Genomic DNA, 16911 nt, shown 5'->3' on the forward strand with positions numbered 1-16911 from the left:
TGAAATTGTAACGCAAGATACCAAAGAGCTCAAGAGTGTGTGGCAAAAGCGAGCACCAATACTCATCTGATAAGGGATTATTATCCAGAATATACAAGACACTAGTAGAATTGTACAAGAAAAAAACCTCCAACCCCATCAAAAAATGGGAAGAAGAAATGAACAGAAGTTTCCACATAAAAGAAATACAAATGCCTAAAAAGCACATGAAAAAATGCTCCACATCGCTAGCCATCAGGGAGATGCAAATCAAATCAACAATGAGATAACATCTCACACCACAGAAACTGGCACACATTCAAAAGAACAAAAGCAACCAGTGCTGTCGTGGATATGAGGAAAAAGGAATGCTCTTTCACTGTTGGTGGGAATGACGACTGATCCATCCTTTCTGCAAAGCAAAATGGACAGTCCTTCAAAAACTAGAAATTGAACTTCTGTATGACCCCACAATATCACTTCTGGGACTATATCACGAGGATGCAAAAAAGCACAGTAGAAATGACGTCTGTACCTATATGTTCACTGCAGCACTGTTCACAATAGCCAAAATCTGGAAACAACCCAAGTGTCCTAGAACAGATGACTGGTTAAAGAAACTTTGGTACATCTATACAATGGAATACTATGCAGCTGTTATGAGAGATGAAATCATGAAATTTGCTGATACATGGATAGACATGGAGAGTATCATGCTAAGTGAAATGAGTCAGAAAGAGAGGGACAGACATAGAAGGACTTCACTAATTTGTGGAGTATACAATAACATAACATGAGGCTGACACCCAAGGACAGTAGATACAAGAGCCAGGAAGATTGCCCCATAGTTGGAAGCCTGCCTCAAGAGTGGAGAGGAGAAGGTAAGTGGAATAGAAAAGGGATCACTAAGAAAATGATGGCTGGAGGAATCGGTTGGGATGGGAGATGTGTGCGAAAGTAGACAGTGGACCAAACATGATGACCTCTCAGTATCTGTATTGCAAATCATAATGCCCAAAAGTAGAGAGAGAGTATGGGGAATATTGTCTGCCGTGAAGGCAGGGGGATGGTGGGGAAGGGAGTATACTGGGGAGATAGGTGGTGGGGAATATGCATGGTGGAGGGATGGGTGTTTGATCATTGCGTGATTGTAACCCAAACATGAAAGCTTGTAACTTTCTTACGGTGATTCAATTAAAAAAAAAAAGAGTGTGTGGCAAAAGTCTTAAAGTGCTCCATTGAAGGAATATCTACTCTTCTAGCATTCTCCTAGGCCCCGAACCAGACACTCAATCATTAAATAATTGGGACCCAATGACATTCTTTTCCTCCATAGGACAGGAATTTGGTTTAATATTGCTATTTGTTAAATTTGAAAGAAATTTTAGTGATACTAATCTCAGTGAGACCCATTGTATTTACTGCACCTCCATGATTTTTGCAAGGAACGCCAAGAGATAGCCACACACACAAAAAAAAGCCTGTCTTTGAAAACGCTTGAACTTATTCACCAACGTGGCTTGGCACAAGCTACAGGCAACCTCAAGCAAATGCTTGAGCTCGCAAAGCAATGCAGAGAAGTGATAAAGGAAGACCTCAAAGAGAAGAGCATCAGAGCTGGCAGATGCGACAGAAGCCAGGAAAAACATTTCCAACGCCCGCCTGTCCTTCGCCAACTACAAGACCAAGATGACTACCCTCCGAAGTCCTGATGGATCTATCATATCTTTCCGAAGGGCAATGGAGAAGATTATCCATGGCTTCTACTTGGATCTCTTTGATAGCCACGTCCACCTGCCCACATATTAAATTCTGCAGAATGGATATGTCATTCCCAACATTCTCCCTTCCAAAATCCGACACGCCATTTCATCGGTAAAGAAATGAACAGCACCTGGCCCAGACAAGGTTAGACCCAAACACCTGAAGAATCTGCTGTCGGTACTCATCAAAACACTGGCTCAGCTCTTCACACGCTACCTGTCTGAATGCAAGTTTCCATCCCAATGAAAACCAGCAGGACTGTACTACTGTAAAAGAAGGGAGGCATCCAAGACATTGGCAACTATCGCCCGATCTGCCTGTTGTCTGTCATCTACAAGCTGTTCACTCGAGTAATCCTGAATAGGATTGGCAGAACACTAGATGAAGGACAACCATGTGAGCAAACCGGGTTTCACAAAGAATTAAGCACCATCGACCATATCCACCAATAACCAAGCTCATTGAAGTTTCTCGGGAGTTCAAGATGCTGCTCTATCTAATGTTCGTCCATTTAAAGAAGGCCTTTGAGTCTGTTGAGATGGAAGTGGTCATCCAAGCCCTAAACAAACAGGGCGTTCAAACTCAGTACATCAGGATTCTCCATGAGCTGTATTCCGGATTCACTACCGGGATCTCACCATTCTACAAAGAAGTGATCATTGATGTCAAGAGAGGGGTTTGGCAGGGTGATACCATTTCACTGAGACTCTTCAGTGCCATCCTTTAGAACGTCATGTGACAACTGGAATGGGAAGGAATGGGAGTGAAGATAGTCGGTTGGCAACCACACCACCTCTGCTTTGCTGATGACATTGTTCTAATAACACCAAACATTAGCCAAGCAACACAAACGCTGGCCAACTTCGATCGTGAATATGGAAAAGTCGGACTACAGCTGAATCTCACGAAGACAATGTTTATGAGAAACAGTCTCATTCCTGACATTCCATTCGCTCTCAACACAACGAACATCTCTGAATGGAACAGTTATATGTACCTAGGTCGAGAAATCAACATGATAAACGACCTGGCACCTGAGTTGCGCAGGAGGAAGAGAGAGGCTTGGAACACCTTCAAGAGTGTCGAAGAAATAGTTAAGAGGATGAAGAAGCTTTGGCTCTGGGCAAATCTCTTCGATTCCACTGTTCTTTCTGTATTACCATATGCCTCAGAGACCAGGGCCCTATGAAAACAGGAGAATGCTCTTTGTGTCTCCCAAAGAGGAATTGAAAGAGCTATGCTTGGAGTATCACGCTTCACTCAAATGAGAGAAAGAATCCGGAGATCCGACCTCCACCGATGATCAAGAATCAGGGATGCTGTCTCTTTTGCCAAGGTGTCAAAAATTAGATTGGCTGGACACGTAATGCAATTTGGAGATGACTGCTGGACTAGAGCCGTTACTGACTGGATTCTACCGGAAGTCAAAAAATCGCATGGCCGCCCACCTACGAGATGGTCAGATTTCTTTGTCAAGACCCTGGATGATCGGTTTCAGGCTCTTCGTGTTCCTAGAACGAGCAGATGCTATTGGGCTACACTAGCATGCTACAGGGGTGAATAGAGACGTTACTGGCGCCTGCTCGAGCAAATCAATCAGTAATGGGATGTCAAATGAGCAAGAGACTAATCTCAAAAATATTTAACCTGATAGGAACTCTGAAGAATTTTGGCACCATGAAAGAGTTGAGAGTTGAAACTGTCACAGTAAAATTTATTGATAAATTAAAAGAATAAAATTTTTTTCTTTTTTTAAAATTTTGGGGCCACACCGGCAGTGCTCAGGGTTACTCTGGTTCTGCACTTGGAAGTTGCTCCTAGCAGACTCTGGGAACCAAATAGGATATTGGAAATTTAACCTGTTCTGCTCATGTGCAAATCAAGTGGCCTAACTGTTGTACTACTACTCTGGCTCTGACATGCAGATTTTAGTCCTTGGACTATATGGTTAGTTTTAAATAGCCTTATAAGAAATTTATTATTATTATTATTATTAATATTATTTTGGTTGCTGGGTCAAACCCAGTGGTGCTCAAGGCATACTCTTGACTCTGTGCTCAGGGTTCAAACCAGGCAATGTTCAGGGAACTATATATAGTGCAAGGGATTTAACTGGGGTCAGTTACATGCAAGACAAGCACTTTACCCACTTTACAATAATGAACTTTTAGGTTTCTCAGGAATAGTAAGACATACTAGTTCTGACACCTCACAGATTGAAGTGACCTAACTATCTCGTACCTAACCAAATTTTGAGGACTCGTTTTATCTTACAGATAGTAAGATGTATTCTGGATGCAAACACCACATCGTTAAAAATGTTAGAGATAGTTTGGAGAGCCAGCTTAAGAGACTGAGTGCATGTAGAGCATGCATTTAGTGCAGGGGATCCTGGTTCTAGCCCCAGCATTGCATGGTCCCCTAAACACTATTGGGAGCAACAAAACTGGAAGTAGTACTCAAATACTGTGTGACATAGCCATCCCCTGCCCCACAAAATGAACAGAGACACAGACAAGATGGGATATAGGATCATACCTTTGAGCTCCCTAGGGTTTGCTGTGGCTGAATACATTGCTTGCTAATGCTCAGTACTACCCAAGTATTCTTTCTCCAGCTGACTCTGGAATTGTCTGGCAGATGTGAAGTACCTGAAATACTTAGATAAGTGGTAGTCTAGAGACAGTTTGAGTAATACAAGGAAGAAGAGCAACAGAAAAGAAGTGGTAGCATTATTGGGGTTGACCAAAGTAGAGGTTGCAGTTAATTGCTTTTCATATTCCCTAGACCTCTTATTACTCATTGTTACTTCTTATTACTGTTCTACTTTTCTGTTACCTTATTTATAGTAGGCAGAGAGAACAACCTGATAGGAAGTGATGAGTATGCCCATGCTTTCTGCACCTATCACTGTTGAGGGATGCACTGACATATTTGCCCATCCAATCAACAAGGATACTAGTCCTATGTTGTGTGCTTTGGAGAAGAGGTGTTCTACAAGCAAGGTTTCTGCCTTTATAGAACTTACAGGATTTATATACCCAGCTTCGCTGCTCCAGTTGATTCCTTCTCATTGGTATATAGGAAGCCTAATAGCATAAATGATAGTTCTTATTTTCTTTACTTTGTTCATTATTGTATACTTCCTCTAATACGGTGAGTTCGTACGCAAAAATAATTTCATTATATAATGAAATTTGCGAGCTGGAGCGATAGCACAGCAGGTAGGGAGTTTGCCTTGCATGAGGCTGATCCAGGTTCGATTCCTCTGCCCCTCTCGGAGAACCCAACAAGCTACTTAGAGTATCCCACCTGCAAAGCCTGACAAACTACCCGTGACATAGTCTATATGCCAAAAACAGTAACAAGTCTCACAATGGAGATGCTACCAGTGCCCTCTCAAGCAAATCGATGAACAATGGGAGTGCAGTGCAGTGCTAATGAAATTTGAAGATTTTGATCTTTGGCTTTCATCTAGATAATATGTTCTAAAATGGAAATAATGGTGAATTAACGTGTAGACTTGGAATAGGAAAATCTTTGAGATTATTTATTGGATGCTGCTATAAATATCAGTATTTGTATCCAAGTTTTCTAGTAGTTTTGGGTTCATGTGAAAATAAAGAATTTCAATATTTGTTATTTGTTTCTATCATCTTAGATTTTGCTTTATTTTTAGAGCATTACTATAAACTCTGTTGGGTGGAGCCACTTGGGTTAAATTGGGCAAAGTATACACTTGAAGGAATCTTAGGTGGTGTTTTGTAGTATAACATTGGTTTGTCCTTTCTCCTTTGATGCAGAGAGTTTAGGCTCATTGGGTTACACTCATCACAGTACTCTGAAGTACTGTGTTTGTCTTTAGTTCTGTGTTTATCTTTAATTCTCTGCTCTGTGCTTCCCCTATCTGTTAATCACTTATATGCCCAAATCAGACCCTGTGACTTGTAAGGTTAGATCCTTCCAAAGACTCTGGATTTTGTATTTGAAAGTGAAATATTGCTTTTTCTCGATAGCACAGCGGGTAGGGCGTTGGCCTTACAAGCGGCCAACATGGCCGACCCGAGTTTGATTCCTCCGCCCCTCTCGGAGAGCCCGGCAAGCTACCGAGAGTATTGGATATGCCAGACACAGTAACAACAAAGTCTCCAATGGAGACGTTACTGGGCCCGCTCGAGCAAATCGACGATCAACGGGAGGGCCTTTTCTCTTAAGTTCTTTGCATAGTTTATTTTAGAGCAATGTCCTTTTTGTATAGACACAGGAAGACAGTTAATCCTATGCTTTTTGTAACTTGGAGTTAATTGACTCCGAATAATACTTACTCCTGCGCATCTGTCACATTTACTCAACTTAAGCCTCCTTTGCCCTTAATTTATAGCATCCCCAAAGCTGAGTCCCAACGGAGGGACTGGATGGACCCAGGGCAAGTTGTAAGCTACCCTGGCATCAAAACGGGACAGGCCAAGTGCCATAAACCTTATAATAAGTTAAGAGCACAGTTGTGGACAAATTCTGTCATGGCAATAAGAGAAGTGACTGGACACCTGCTAGGGGTAGGAAGGATTAATCTGGCCTGAGTACTGTAGTCTGGGATCTATAGTGAGATTTTCCCAGGAGAGCAACCCTTTAATCTTACTATATCTCTTACTGTGTTCATACAAAATGGCTGGAAAGATTATTAAAGTAAATTTAAAGTTTAAATGGTTATGGACGACGGAAATGAGAAATATGCCCTTAGATGAAATTCTGCCCTTCAGCGGATCTCCTGGAAGGATGAAATCTTTGTCTTAGAAGAGCTTCCCCTCACCCACCTCCCTCCCCCCCCTCCCCCAGGAAGAGCTTTACATATATTGATTGTGCTATTTCACCTATGTGGAATTGCTACCCCCAACCCTGGGTGGTTCGGCTCTTGACTAAGGCAGCTAGACTAGGCATGGGGAGAGTAGCATGGGGAAAGTAAGAGACAGAAATGAGGAGCAGTGTGAGGCTAGAGTGGGGAGCTCCGTGAGATTGGAATAGGCATGTGCGAAGAATGGAATAAACAGCGGGATACAGATAGTTATAAATGAAGACTGATCACCAACCAGCCTGGTGGCCCTGTTCCCTCCTTCATGTGTCTGTTGGCAGTATCTGCAGGCTGGGGTGGGGGAAAGGTTCATGGCCACAGAACACATGTGGCAGTCGTCCAAACACATATTTTGAACACAGTGTTTTTCTTTTAATGTGAAGGAAATAGAAAAGAGACAAAGACAAAAGAGGATTGGAGACAAATACACAACCTAAGAAGAACCATGACATGTTATTATCAGTATAATTATGAGCAAGCACATCTCACAGTGAACAACTTAAAATCACCTGGAGGACTTAAAAAGGAGTGTAGATTAGTACTTTGTTCACTGTATGTTTCAGTGTTGACCTATGCAAGAGAACTGAAATTAATTGCTTGGTTGTCTAAGAACTCTACATCCTAGTGATAGACACCAATCCCATCTAACCCTGTTGAACCTGACACAGTCAAAGGGGAGCCTCAAGTCTTGGTCCTCAACCCAGGATTTCATTCGTTTCTGCAAAGAAAATCATATTTATTTCTAATTTCAGTGTTTCCTTTGCTCTTGACTAGTATCTTCATGGAAAAATAAACTTGTCATTGGTAATGTTCAAAATAAGAGAAGACATGCTGATTCACTTATCATTAACTCTGATAAGAGATTCATTAATTTACTGAAAAGAGATTCTTTACTTCACTTTTTATTTACTTTTACTTTAATTTGCTTTATTTTACTTTTAAACTTCTGCAAATATTTTGTGACACCAGAAATAGCGCTTAGCTCTCACATGCTGTTCTGCTTCAGTTGGCTTCATGTGGCCACCTGCAGGAATAGTTCTTGGTTTCTCTTCCTTGTCTCTATGCTGGTCAGAGCAGCATTTAGAAAAATACAGATTTTCATATTACCATTCACAAGTACAAAATAAATTTCAACATCAAAGAATTACCTAAATAATTCACTCTTTTGTCCTAATTAGCTGAATATTTATATCAATACTTTTTTTCCAACTAAATAATTATACATCATAACCACTAAGTAGGAGTGGCAAAATTATAAAACATTTAGAAGACATACCCACAGAACCTCCTCTTTTAAAGATACTACAGTAGAGACTGCAAAGATTTTTTCATAAGTTTTTTGCTTGAAAACTATGCCTTGCTTGGGGATGACCCGATTTCATTCCTCACATGGCATATGGTCCCCAGAGCACCACCAGGGGTGACCCCTGGGTGCTGAGTGTGGTCCCACAGGAAGCAAACAAACAACTAATATATGTTTATTCAGTACCTTTTAAAAAATTATTATTGTTTCATTGGTGGGGGAGGGGGGAGCGTGTCACAGTCAGTGGAACATAGGGGCTGCTCCTAGCTTGTTTCTTGGAGTTCGCAGAAGATGATCATGTGGTGGCAGGCCTCAAATCTGCATTTCTGGATTGCACAGTATGCACCCTGGCCTTAGAGCTACCTTCCCAAACTACATACTGATTTATTTGCTTTGTTTTCTTAGTTTTTGGGCCACACCCAGGGGTGCACAGGAGCTACACCTAGCTTGGTGCTGGGGGTCAAATCACTATTGACAGTGCTTGGGGGAACCATGTGGCTATGGGAATTAACCCCAGGGCTTCACACATGAAAGACAAGCACTCTACTGCTGAGTCATATCCTGACCCCTATTTTGTGGGGGAATTTTGGTTTTGTTTTCTAATATAAATATGCTATTTCAAACTTTGGACCGGGTAGCAAAAATCAAAATGCGTGAAGATATTAAACATCCATAGATGATTTGGGTCAAATAGAGTTCTGTTCTTTGGTTTCTAAGACATTGAATATAAGCCAATTTAGCTCTTGTTAGTGGGGCCAAGGAGATATCTTAGAGTAGAACGAAAGCCTACCAACTATTAGGTCCGAGTTGATCTTAGTACCCAGGACCTCTCTGAGCAGGTCTCAAGCACTTCGTGGGTTGCATTGTGGTGTTTGAACATAATTTGGATTGACTGCACCAGTCCCAAAAGGTTAGGGTCCTTATTATAAAAAAAACTAATAAAATGCTCTATCATTGCCTTACAGGTTCAGGAGGAACAAGAACTGATTGAGGTTTATGTGGCCAAATATGTGGCAACTGTTTGGCACATCAGAGAATTTTGCTTTCTAAGGTTATTTACTTGGTAAGGTTTTGTACTCTTCTGGGGTTTCTTATTTAAAAAATCTGTATTACTCCCAGGATGGGAAGCATGCTGAAAGTAGACTATAGACCAAACATTATTGCCACTCAATGCCTCTTTTGCAAGCCACAACTCCCAAAAGGAGAGAGAGAACAGAGGGGAATGCCCTGCCACAGAGGCAGGGTGGGATGGGGGGATGAGGGGTGGGAGGGATACTGGGATCCATGGTGGTGGGAAATGGGCACTGGTGGAGGGATGGTATTTGATCATTGTATAATTGAAACCCAAGCACAAAATTTGTAAGTCTACAACTGTACCTCATGAAGTCTCACTAATAAAAATTTTTAAAAAATGTTCATATAAAAATGTGTTAAATGTTTTTACAAAGTCTCTTAAATACTAATCAAGGCACTATAGTATATTTTTGAAGCATGTGTGTATCATGACCTAAGTATTTGAAGCAGCCAACTACCTGAGTACTGGGAGTTGGCCTCTTGATTTTAGATTTCTACCAAAGGCTGGGAAGAGTTCAATGGGCTAAGAGAAAGGCTGTGTGCTGGAGACTCAGGTTTAGCTCTGACACTGCATGGTCCTCCAAGGAACATCATCCCTGAGCATGGAATCAGACATACCCCTTGAGCACTGCCAGGTCAGGTACAAAATTTGTTTACTCGGGAAAAAAATATACAATTCTTTGTTTTCTCAAGAAAAAAAAGAACTAGTCTTCGCTTAAATGAAAATTTAGGGTAAATGCACTAATTCAAGACCACGAATATTTTTATATACTTATTTGGTGTTCTACTTGTTCATTGGTTGGGGGGTTGGGTCACATTTGCTGGTGCTTGGGGTCTCTGGTTCTGTAATTCAGAGTCATACCTGGCAGTGATCAGGGCCCATATGTGGTGCTGGGGATCCATGCTGAGTAAGTACATGCAAGTACTTACATGAGTAAGTACTCTCTTTCTCTCTCTCTCTCTCTCTCTCTCTCTCTCTCTCTCTCTCTCTCTCTCTCTCTCTTTCTCTCTCTCTCTTACTTTTTTGAGCCATACCTAGTACTCAGGGCTTACTCAGGAATTACTCCTGACTATGCTCAGGGGACCATATGGAATGCTGAGGATCAAACTCAGGTCAGCTTTATGCAATGCAAGTGCCTTGCCTGCTGTACAATCACTCCAGCCCCAAGGCCAGTGTCTTAACTCTTGTACTATCTCTCCAACCTACAATGTTCATCTTTTCAAACCTATTTATTTTTTTAACTTAAAGAACAGACTGGGATGGACGATAGCACAGTGGGTAGGGCGTTTGACTTGTACACGGCCACCAGGGTTCGATTCCTCCGTCCCTCTGGGAGAGACCGGCAGGCTACCGAAAGTATCCGCCCTCACGGCAAAGCCTGCCAAGCTACCCGTGACATATTCCATATGCCAAAAACAGTAACAACAAATCTCACAATGGAGACATTACTGGTGCCCACTCGAGCAAATTGATAAACAACGGGAGGACAATGCTACAGTGCAGAAGGAACAGACTGTGCATTTATGTGTGCATGTGTGTGTGTGTTGGGCTGGGGTGGTGTGAGCTCAGACAGTGGGGCTGCCAGGATGGCATTGGTGCCTGTGTTTGCCAGGCTGTAAAACAGACTCCTGAAAACACTGCACAAATACTCTGGGTCCCTAAAATAGACTTTCTTAATTAACAGGCAGGTAACTTTTGAAACCACTCTGATTTTACCAGTCTCTAAGAGACAATTATTTGCACCTAACATTTTCCTAATGGATAAAAAGAGCCTGGTGAGAATTTGGAGTTTTTTAGCAAGTATCAAGTAAAAACAGAAAACCAAGCAAACAAACAAACAAAAAAGTCACCACACAAGGGATGAGTTTCACTAGAAAACCACACCATCATCAACTGTGGTGATGCCTTTCCTGGCTAGAATAATCTTCACAGCACCACAACTGCCTCTCGTCACGGCAGAGCTGAGTCTGGACAGCTGGTGAAATTAGTAGGTGGTTTAGAGAAGTTTAAGTCACATGGAGTCGTGGATCCAAGTCACCACAATTAGGTTCACTTTAGACTTTGTATTTCATTAACAATGAAGAATGCACTGGTAACTGGCAGGAAACTTCCATTTGGAGCAAAGTAGTAGGAACATTTTCTTATTGTTGTAAGCACTTTTACTTTCTCCCAACTTTCATTTAACCTATCTAAAGGAAAAAAGAGGAAAAAGAGCAATTTGTATTCCATACAATAGAAGTCTTAGACATGAGCGATTACTATAGCTTCTCTGTTATAAACTGTCCGCATTCTTTATATGTCACTCCATGAACTTTTCTGTAATTTGGAGGAAATCCATAACATTAACTCTTCCTTCAGCAGTTGTGACATCCTGCCAAAAGCAAATAAAATTGGCAGGATCCTTTCCCCTTCCTCAAGTCCTTTTTGGATAAATTTTAGGAGGGGTCTAAATGGAGGATGCCATGTTTTTCCCATAGTTTTGAACAAGGAGTCCCCCTGGGGGTCTGAGATCACCTCCTTAAATAACCTGCTCGGACCAACACCATTCACATGTCACGGCTCTCACTAGCGATCATTAACAGCCCACTGTGGTTTTGCTTTTTACTTGTGAGAGAAAGAAGAGGCTCTGCCAAGGTTCAGAGAAGGAAAACAAAGCGTGGGCTCTTTAACGGGATGGACTAACAGAAAAGTCTAAGTACACGAAGCCCTTTCCCACAAGTGGGACCTGATCTGACACTGGCATTCACGCTGACAACCATCATCGACAGCTTCAGAGCAACAAAAGAAACTCTACTGAAATGAGCCAAGAGTGAGTCTGGGGGGAAAGAAGGATCTATCTGTTCAGTTTTGCTCAGAAAAGGATCTCTGTGATTTATAGCATTTTTCACGGAACTGGGTTTATTTTTATGGAGGAGAATTATAGGGTCTAGAAAGCACTTACTATTTAATGAAGCACTTTAAATTCAGCTTTCAGGAAGCTGAAACAAGAGACTGGAGAAAGAGGACAAGGCACTTGACTTGCATGCAGTGGATCCTGTTTGATCTCCAGCATTGCATACGATCCCCTGAGCATCACCAGGCATGACCTCTGAGCACCTGCCAGGGTTCACCCCAGAGCAGAGCAAGAGGTGGTCCCAAAACATTCCCATGAGTCTTCTCTCAAAGAACACTGAAGTAGAGGCAGAATGTGGCTCTGTGAGAAAGAACTTGCCTTGCATATATAAGACTCATGGTCCACCGAGCAATGTCTACAGCACAGCCGTGGGTGGCCCCCAAACAAACAAACTCAGGCTGATATGTATTCTTTTGTTCAGTATGAAAATCACCATATCTTTGTTAGCTATTTACCATGATATCTCCATAAATAATGTTTCACATACCATACCTGGCACAGCAGCTGGACAGAAATTGCATTATTAAGCAGTGTTTCTTACCTGACCCTGTTTGCTTGTCAATAGGGACATTCAGTCTCCTTGTCACAGCACAGAGCTAGCCAGTGTCCTGCAATCACTTGGAGTTCAGGACCCCTATGAGATGTCTCTTGTGAGATCAGTTTTCGTGACTACATGCCCAAGTAGTTACTTACATCCAGAGACAATTAACTCACAGTTGAGGGCCTGTAGAAGTTGTCCTAGTTCACAATGGTATTCTGAATCTGTGATTGCATTCCAATGCCTCTAGGAATCAAGCAGTGAGGTTACTAAATTGAAGTGGATTGGGTAGCGGCTGTGATGAATTTGACAACCAATGTCCATTTCAGTGGAAAAATCTTTATTTTCTCCAGACTTCTGTTGCCAGCTAAGAATGTGAGTCCAGAGTTTTGAGGCATTCCAAAGCATCTAAAAATATAGATTTGGCTGGTAGTCTCTTGATATTTACATGTTTGGGCTGGAGTGATAGTACAGTGGGTAGGGCATTTTCCTTGCATGCGGCCAACCCAGGTTCGATCCCCAGCATTCCATATGGTACCCTGAGCACCACCAGAAATGATTTCTGACTACAGAGCTAGCCAGGAATAACCCCTGAGCATTGCTGGGTGTGGCCCAAAAAGCAAAAATTAAAAAATAAAATAAATTGATATTCACATGCAAGCAATTTCGATTATAAAATAAAACAACAACTTATGCAGGTCAAGTGTGACCTCAGGACTCCCAGTTTCCCACCTGCTTTATAGTGGAGAAATTGAACTTTCAGAATTGAGCTGCTTATCTGCAGGTCCATTGGTTTTAAATCCATCCCATATCAGTGACAGGCTTGCATGGAGAAGGGAATAGGTAAGTTTCCAGACTGGACGTTAGGAAGGCTTCTTGGTCGGTGTGTCTGTGTGGTAATGGTACATGCACATACAGCAGCATCTCAAGAACTCTAAGGGGGCATCTTGTGTTTGTACTGGCACAGTGGGAAAAGATCTGCCATGCACACACTTTGATGCATACTAGGCACTTTCCAAACCCTCATTCTTCATCTTTGCTGTCTGAAATTCCTTTACAAATGAAGAACTGTAATAAATATATGAGGAAGCCTGACTTCCCTTTTTCCTGCCAGTTGAACCCAACAGCCCTGTATCATTATCTGCCTGCTGAAAATGACAAATATTAAGGTAATGGGGTGAAATAACTTCCCCCAAGCCACATAGGGAGTGACTAGTGGGGCTGGGCTTTGCTTTTGTGTTACATAGCAGAGCCAGGAAAATGTTCAGACTTTCCCAGATTTACAGTCACAGATACAATGGGTTGAAAAGACCCTTAGAAAAGACAAGTCCAATTCTCTCATTTTAGATATGTGACCTGGTTCTGACTCTAATCATTTCTCTTTTCCTAATTCTATTTGGAAGCAAGAGCCTGTATCAACTAGAGCAAAAATTAAAAGGAAAATATTTGTTGTGTTCTTGGTAACACTACATTTATATGCTTCCAGTTTCAACTGAGTGGAGCTCACTCAGGTTCTCTTCCACTCTAGGCGCTAGGTTCTAATTTTTGTAGCTGGGAATAATGGCATGCAACTTCTTGAAACTACAAAGATTTTGCTTCTGCAGCAATGTGCCTGCCTATGGAATTCAGAGGGAGCCGCAGATCAGATCAAAGCGGAAGAGCCTGACAAATTTTAACAGAGAAATGGAGTCTGACCAAACAACCCACCCAAGAGAAAAAGCTGATGCTGTAATTTAAATAGATGGTGGAGCCTTTTGTGGTCTGTGTCGTCACTGACAACCCAAGAAAGGACTTATTTTTATGTAACCTATTTTGTTGTTTATTTTGATTACACAAAGCTCAAGGGTTCTTCTGACATTTAAAAAAAATGTTTTGGGTAAAAGTACTAGTTATGGTTATGATTTCCCTTTTTTCTTTTTCTGGGATAGAATTTTGGTTGCCCACAGAGTTTTCTCTTCTGTCATATGATTGCTTTCCATGAAGACAACTAGCAGCATTTTTACTCAGATACTGTGGCAACAGCCACAATATTGGGGTAGATCGCTGAGTGTGATCATGGCAGGGGAAGAGTCATTTTTTGTAATGGAAGTTTGATCACCAGAGATAAAGTTAGGATATTTCTTGTAATGTAGGGTGCATTACCATTGGAATTGTGTGTGTGTGTGTGTGTGTGTGTGTGTGTGTGTGTGTGTGTGTTTGAAGACATATTCCTTCCCAGGAGAAAATACACTGACAAGTCACAATGGTTCATCTTGTCTTGTGTTTGAATTCTGTCTATACAGTCATATACTTAAGAGGTGAGAAATGATTCGACCTTTCTAGACTCATTTCTTTATCAAAGAGTGATTGTAGTACCATTTTCAAAGTCTCTTGAGAATTAAACAACATCATGTTGTGCCGCATCTGACACAAGACATACTCAATACTTGTTTGCTTACTCCTTCAATTCAATATATTTGTGCCAACAAATATATTGGTAATTACTGGGCAATTACTGCCAACCACAAACAGTGAGGAGCAGTGAAAACAAAAACAAAAACAAAGTCACTTCCCTTTCTTCTCCTTCCCTCTGTCACTTGGTTCTCCCCACCCAGGCCCTACCACAGAGGATGAATATTCTAATTCTTTCAAAGAATTCATTCCTTTGGAAGTTCCACTGGGCAACAATTACATTTCTGTGCCCAGACTGCCTTTCTTGTCTAAAACCCCAAAAGAATGTGTGATGAAACTGCAAGATCTAACCCACATTACAACTTGGATGCAGAGAAAATGGAACTTTATCATTTACGCTGAGTATTTTTCCTTAATCCTTACCTTCTGATTACAGGGAAGTAACATGAATGAAATGCTGGGTATCAACTGAAGCTTCATTTAGTTTACAGTTCCCTTGAGAGAATGTGCTCAGATTCTCTGATAACCTTTAACTCTGGTGGCAGCTGTTTAGCTATGAATGGAAGGGTCCAGGCTGACACAGCCTCGTGGTGGGTGGTGAGTGGGTGTCCTCAGGCTCAGTTCCTCGCTTGCCCTGACCCTCCGGCTGCTGCCCTTTCCCACTTGTTGTTGGCCCTGTTACTGATAGGCTTAGAGCAGAGGGAACCTGTGGTTGATTCCACTGCCTGATCAAAGTTAGCAGTGTGCCCCGGCTGAGCTGTCATAATTCAGAGCTCCCTGATGGTGAGTCTGGCTGGCTTCTTTATCCAGTCCTGCCTGACCTTCCTTCAAGGAATAGACAGGACTGTAACTTCCGCCCTCTTCCCTTTGACATTAATGCACTTTATTTTTTTCTTTTTAATATATTTTACTGAATCACCGTGAGATAGTTACAAGCTTTAATGTTTGAGTTACAATCACACAGTGATCAAACCCTGATCCCTCCACCAGTGCACATTTTCCACCACCAATATCCCCAGCATAACCCCACTTTCCCACCCTCCCCTGCCTCCATGGCAGACAATATTCCCCACACTCTTTCTACTTTTGGGCATTATGGTTTGCAATGCAGATACTGAGAGGTTTGGTTCATTATCTACTTTCAGTACACATCTCCCATCCGAACTGATTCATTTTCTTAGTGATTCCTTCTCTCTTCCAGCTGCCTTCTCAGCACCTCCCCCACTCCGCTCCCCCCTTCTCCCCCACTCCTTGAGTCAGGTTTCCAGCTATGGAGCAATCTTCCTGGCCCTTGTATCTACTGTCCTTGGGTGTCAGTCTCGTGTATTGCACTTTATTAAGGTGGACTGGGTCCCAAGATGGTCTAAGCGCCAACACATCCCAGAATCTGTGAGTGTGTAGGAGGGTGTGTGTGTGTATGTGTGTGTGTGTGTGTGTGTGTGTGTGTGTGTGGTGTTCTTTAAGAAATGCTCTGCATTTCTTTGTTACCTTGTCAACCAAGAAAGAAAAGGAAAGGAAAGGAAAAATTTTGCTCTCCCTGCTTGAGCAAAAATTCAAAGAGACCAGGAAAGGGAGATTAAGTCATCATTCACTCTCGCTGTGCTCTGTTAGAAAGTTGTTCTTGATGTTATGGCCCATTCAGATTCTCATCCTCAGGACTGTCAGGATTGAAAGCAGAAGACCACAGATAAGAGGACCAAATTTATTCAAGAAAAGAGAGGGAAGGTAAGGAGAGGGAAGAATGGAGCAAGAAAGGGCAGGAAAGCTAGGACATATATAGTTACATATAGTTAAGTAGGAAGCCATGGAATGGTGTCAGACCTATTTTTATATTCTATTTACTAGGGGGATGGGTGAACACTCAGCACTGGATTTAGGAGGTTCAAGATGGAAAGATAAAGAAACTGAGAGGAACAGGATATTTGAAAGGCTTATTTTCTATATTTCCTGGGTCCTTATCCTAAGTCCAATCTCAGGAATTTTTCTCTGAGGTCCTTCTCTTTTTTCATCTCACCTTGTCTATTTGTCTCTTATTCCTCTCTCGCCGTATCATTTGTTTCCATCATATCTTCTTCCTGACTGACTTCACACACCTGGGCTAAACCTTAGTGAAAAACAG

This window comes from Sorex fumeus, unplaced genomic scaffold (genome assembly GCF_029834395.1).
Source record: "Sorex fumeus unplaced genomic scaffold, SorFum_2.1 ptg000131l, whole genome shotgun sequence".
NCBI classification, from domain to species: Eukaryota; Metazoa; Chordata; class Mammalia; order Eulipotyphla; family Soricidae; genus Sorex; species Sorex fumeus.